The sequence below is a fragment of the Sinocyclocheilus grahami genome, unplaced genomic scaffold (genome assembly GCF_001515645.1).
Source record: "Sinocyclocheilus grahami isolate Dianchi unplaced genomic scaffold, SAMN03320097.WGS_v1.1 scaffold737.1, whole genome shotgun sequence".
NCBI lineage: Eukaryota > Metazoa > Chordata > Actinopteri > Cypriniformes > Cyprinidae > Sinocyclocheilus > Sinocyclocheilus grahami.
Genome location: NW_015505916.1, coordinates 282195 through 288499, shown reverse-complemented (window position 1 = coordinate 288499; position 6305 = coordinate 282195).

Below are 6305 nucleotides of genomic sequence, written 5' to 3'. Positions count from 1 at the left end.
ATAGATAGATAGATAGATAGATAGATAGATAGATAGATAGATAGATAGATAGATAGATAGAAAGATATATGATGGATGGATATTCAGACCAGTGCCTGATATGGACCATTTTTAAAAGGTCACACGAATGACCCCAAAAAAAAAAATCCAGATTTGAGCACAGAATCAGACTAGAGCACTTCTGATTTGCTGTGTGAACACAGCCATGGAAATATGTGTGACAAAACACAACATGTTTTGATCAAAGACTTTCAGAAACATTTAATTATTGACTGTTGAATCAGTTTAGTCAGAAAGACCTGGCAGCCTTGTTGTTTGCTGAATTTAATCACGCCAGTTTTCAAGCTGTGTGGGAGATGCGCAGCACGGCTAACATGGGCTATTAGGCAACATGCATGTTGATATCCACATAAACAGAAAATATAGCGACCTAGATGACAGTCCAAATTATAATCAGTATAAGTCCAAAAATATGCACGCTTTTATCATAATGTTGAGTGTGGCTGTGTAATATTGATGATATGACCTTACTTAAATATCTTCCTGTTTAAGCCAAGATGTTGCTTTGTAATAAAAGCAGCCAACTGCATGTTTTCACATAAATTAAGGAAATGGAAATATTGAATACAGGAAAATAAACAGCATTAATGAGTCTACACAACATATTTCTGAACTATTCCATTATTTAAACAGTGACACAAGCTTATCAGAGCGAATTTAGCATCCGGTGAAGAGTAATAAACAGCCAGGCGGGATCACAAGGTCATATGTGATCAAATATTAATGTGCAAGTGTTGCAAATGAGACTATTGTGTTGGTTTGAAGGACAAGCTCACAGTTTTCACCTCACTGATAAAGTCATCTGTGTGGAACACTGAGAGTTTTAATTAAAGGGATAGTTCACCCCCAAAAAATTCAGAAAATTCTGTCATTAATTAATCACCCTCATGTCGTTCCAAACCCTTAAGACAGAATTTTCATTTTTGGGTGAGCTATCCCTTTAAGACATTGACATGTTTTTTATTGTTATTATTTGAAGATAGAAAATTGTGCTATAGAAAATATTATGTTGCCAGATTGAGCACCAAGGCTCAATATGTCAGATTTAAGGTCTAAATTGGACGCAAATCAAAGTGACATTAATACTAATGCGAATACTGTTATGTTGCTAATCAGTTGTGGGTGGCAAAAGGGGGCAGGACATTCTCATTCTAGAAAGCATCTGATTGGACAGAAATCTGTGTAGTGCAGGATGTATAAAGTGTGTACACATATATATATATATATATATATATATATATATATATATATATATAAAATATTAAAGTAAATAAAATATTATAACTAAACAGGATTAAAGGATTATTTAAATAAATAATAAACAAATAAATAGTCCATATTTAAAATAACTAATTTCAAATATTTTAATCATTCACAGAAAATTCAGATTTGAGCATACAATCAGAATTGAGCAGTTTTGACTAACGGTGTAAAAGTGAATTTCGTCAGTGGTTAGTAACACAAAAGCATGGCCTCAAAGCTAACAGACACAGACTAAAAGCCACAAAACTTTAATTTTGTTTGCATGTGGTCTTTAAAGTGGTGTACTGTTGCAAATCGTGTGTCTTTCCCTTTTTTTTATTACCCGTGAAGCTCAGACAAGGGATTGTTGGAATGGTGGTGGGAAATAGAATTGGGTCCATTTTTCTAAATTTGATCCAATTTCCATGATTCTCAAGTCTCCCTTTTAGATGCTCATTCACTGCCATGCAGAGCCCAGACCTGGACACTACTTCTGTAATATAATCATGTTTTCTCCCAATGTGGCCTACATAATATTGGCAGAGCTGTAGCTCTAGGACACCTTATGATTATGAAAATGGGATGAAATGGAGAACAGCAAGCTGTCTTGTGTCTCTTGCGGTCCATCACCTTCATGGCGGACACGCTGAGACCAGCACCAGCCACTAAATCCGGCCCGGTGCTTCCTGGTGTTATTGTTCTCAACCATTACCTTACCCTCCATGTTGCCTTTTATTGTCTTCATAAGCCATCTGCCTGTGGTGAAAAGCCCAGTGAGTAGAACAGCATGTGCGAATTTCACAGCCGATGAGTCTTGCGATGAGACGAACAAGTTGTCAGTGTCGGTTCACTCCTGGCCTTTTGAGGAGTAAACACTGAACAGAGTGTTGATGAGCTTCTAGTGAGGTTAAAGGGTTAATAAACAGATCCATTCAGTAGTCATGTGTGGTTAAAAGAAGGTTTTGATGGTTAGCAGTTAGCTTGTGCTGGAAGATGTTGTAACTACACCATTCTGCAAGAAACATATACATAGAAAATATTTGATTATATTAAACCTTCTGATGTGTTCAGGTTAGTTTGACCCATGTTCAGTTTTCTAACTGCTTGAAACACTGGTTTTGGAAAGGCTGTAAGAAATTTTGTGTTTGGGTCAAAATTGACCACCTTATTAGTTTCCATGAGGTTTGCTGAAAATGAACTCTTTGAAAAACAACAAAGAACCAGGTGAAAAAAAAACAATAACAAAACTATGAAATACAAGAGAACTTGATATTTTCTGACATTTTAAAGTCAAAACAGCATCTAATTTTGCCATACAATATTACATGAAAGTTAATTAATAATAAAATAATATATATTTGAATTGAAATGGTCACATGATGGATGGATGATGGATGGATTTGAATTTGAATGACAGGAAGAGGAATTTACAGAAGTCACATTTTTTCAACAACAAATCATTTAAATGTATAGCTTGTGAAATACTACAAATATAAAAGAGAACTTAAGAAATGTAAGACTCGAAATCTACTTGAAACTGAAGACTCGTATACTGAATTATCCATGGAAAATTCAGTTAAGTTTCACATTTAAAAAAATCTGTCAAGGCATTTTTTTGTTATTTATGGATCTATTAATTAATAGACTGTTGCAGCTACGAGTGAGAAACCTATTTTATCCTCGCAACGGTTTGAGAACCAGACATAACAAAAAGCCAGCAATACAAATAGCAATAAATACTACTTACACATAACTATCACTGCCATGCAGAGCCCAGACCTGGACACTACTTCTGTAATATAATCATGTTTTCTCCCAATGTGGCCTACATAATATTGGCAGAGCTGTAGCTCTAGGACACCTTATGATTATGAAAATGGGATGAAATGGAGAACAGCAAGCTGTCTTGTGTCTCTTGCGGTCCATCACCTTCATGGCGGACACGCTGAGACCAGCACCAGCCACTAAATCCGGCCCGGTGCTTCCTGGTGTTATTGTTCTCAACCATTACCTTACCCTCCATGTTGCCTTTTATTGTCTTCATAAGCCATCTGCCTGTGGTGAAAAGCCCAGTGAGTAGAACAGCATGTGCGAATTTCACAGCCGATGAGTCTTGCGATGAGACGAACAAGTTGTCAGTGTCAGTTCACTCCTGGCCTTTTGAGGAGTAAACACTGAACAGAGTGTTGATGAGCTTCTAGTGAGGTTAAAGGGTTAATAAACAGATCCATTCAGTAGTCATGTGTGGTTAAAAGAAGGTTTTGATGGTTAGCAGTTAGCTTCTGCTGGAAGATGTTGTAACTACACCATTCTACAAGAAACATATACATAGAAAATATTTGATTATATTAAACCTTCTGTTGTGTTCAGGTTAGTTTGACCCATGATCAGTTTTCTAACTGCTTGAAACACTGGTTTTGGAAAGGCTGTACGAAATTTTGTGTTTGGGTCAAAATTGACCACCTTATTAGTTTCCATGAGGTTTGCTGAAAATTAACTCTTTGAAAAACAACAAAGAACCAGGTGAAAAAAAAACAATAACAAAACTATGAAATACAAGAGAACCTATTTTATCCTCGCAACGGTTTGAGAACCAGACATAACAAAAAGCCAGCAATACAAATAGCAATAAATACTACTTACACATAACTACAAAAAATATTAGCCATGACAATAACATTTTTTATTTTCAATTTTGTGTCTGTGCAGCTCATTTTGAATATTGAACATAAAAATATGTGAGTTAAATTGATCACTAACACCCCAGAAATATTCAATTTCTCACACATTTTTTTAGTCTCAGACAAGCTACAAGAAAGATTTTCTGTTTTTACATGAATCTTTGTTTTTCATAGTGTCAATTTTTGGCAAATTGCATGGAAACCAATGTGGGCCAATTTGACCCACGACACAGAAGTTGTACCCAGTTTTTTTAACACAACAGGAGGGTCAAAGTAAATGTTTTACCAGGCCTGATTTGGTTTTGGAATGCTCTTAAAAGTGTGAAATAGACTTCACATACTGTTCTTCCAGCGCTGCATGTGCCAGTCAAGCAATTGCCATTTAGATTGATGGAAACAGATGGGAAACACAGTAGCAGCATGTCACATGTGAAGCAGACATGTCACCGACGGGAAATTAGATGTATCCAAAGCACGTAGGAGCGAAGCTCAGCAGAGAGACAGAAAGCCCAGCGAGTGGATCCAAACAACGGGGACGACAGATGAGGCCAGTGACCCATCAAGACCTCACTAAACTCAGCAATCAAAGATGAACCAGGGCTACAAAAGCTCTCATCACCGCTATCCAGAACCTCACAACACCAATTTCTGTCCACCAGGTTCCACCATTTTTATCAGGATTTAAAAATTGACTCTCTTTCAATTCATGAGTTGGAATTTGAATTGAATTGGTCACACGAAGCACAGGATTTGAGTTTGCATGTCAGGAAAAGGAATTTACAGAAGTCTCACTTCTTTTTTTTTTCAACTAAAATATAAATAAATGATATTCATTTGGACTAATTTATTCCTTGACATTTAGATTACAACTGATATTGTATCATTGTATATCAAAAACGTGAGTCCAATCATTTATATGTGTGTGTGTGTGTGTATATATACAGATATAGATAGATTTTCTTTTTTCTTTTTGAATTTCTATGAATGCGAAATCCTGTGTTAAACAGGAAATTCATTTTTGATTCTGAATGGTGCACAACCCTGACTTTTAAGAAGTAGTTCCCATCAGAATGCAATACAGAGCGTTTCTCTTGTTGAGGTCACATTATTTACACACATTTACACAGTATTTGCATATAGAAGCTTAGAGGCATAAAGCATGTTTTTTTCTCAAATGACACCATTCATGGCGATAGATAGATAGATAGATAGATAGATAGATAGATAGATATTTGTGTGTTTAATTAATATAAATGCATATATTTTATATAAATTAAATACAAAAATTATGTAAATGTCATTTTAAACATGGGAAGTATCCCATAAGTTGGGGAAATTCATATAGAAAAATCAAATGTATTATTAAAAACTGCTCACGGTAGGTTATGTGATTTTCTTTTTTCTTTTTGAATTTCTATGAATGCGAAATCCTGTGTTAAACAGGAAATTCATTTTTGATTCTGAATGGTGCACAACCCTGACTTTTAAGAAGTAGTTCCCATCAGAATGCAATACAGAGCGTTTCTCTTGTTGAGGTCACATTATTTACACACATTTACACAGTATTTGCATATAGAAGCTTAGAGGCATAAAGCATGTTTTTTTCTCAAATGACACCATTCATGGCTTCTGGGCTTTTCAGCATTTCTCAGCTTTAAGTTCTGAGATAGATAGACAAATAAATGTGCTTTATTGATCTCTGGATATTCAGGAAAGTCATTGCGTGCAGCATATTTGGTCTGTGGAGTTTAACGTTTGCACTTTCACCTATGGGGCACTGCTGCCAAGAGCGGAGCGTTGTTAAAAGTCAAAGGTCAGTTATTGTTTCCGTGGGTTACGCACACAAAAAAAACACAAAGGCAGCGAGGGGAAAGAAGTAATATCTCATTGCGTGCAAAGTAAGGAAATGAAAACTCTGCAAAACTGGGTTGAGTAGAGCTAAAGCTAGCAATATTTCATTTTGCTTCACAAGCTAAATCTTCATTAATTATTTGCATTTTGTGTCTTTAATATTTAGGCACATCTAAGTACTGCTATTAAAAATGAACGGTTACACTATATTTTAAGGTGTCCTTGTTACAGTGTAATTATACATACTGAGTTAATATTAATTAACTACATGTACTTACTATATGGTTAGGGTTAGGATAAGGATTTGGCTTAGTGTTACTTACATGTAATTATGCATAATTTATTGTTACTATAATAGTAAGTACATGTAACATGTGTAACAAGGACACATTTAAATAAAGTGTTACCAAATAAACTCTTTAATAGTCAACATGTTTCGATCAAATAAGATATATCAAGTCCAAAAATGAC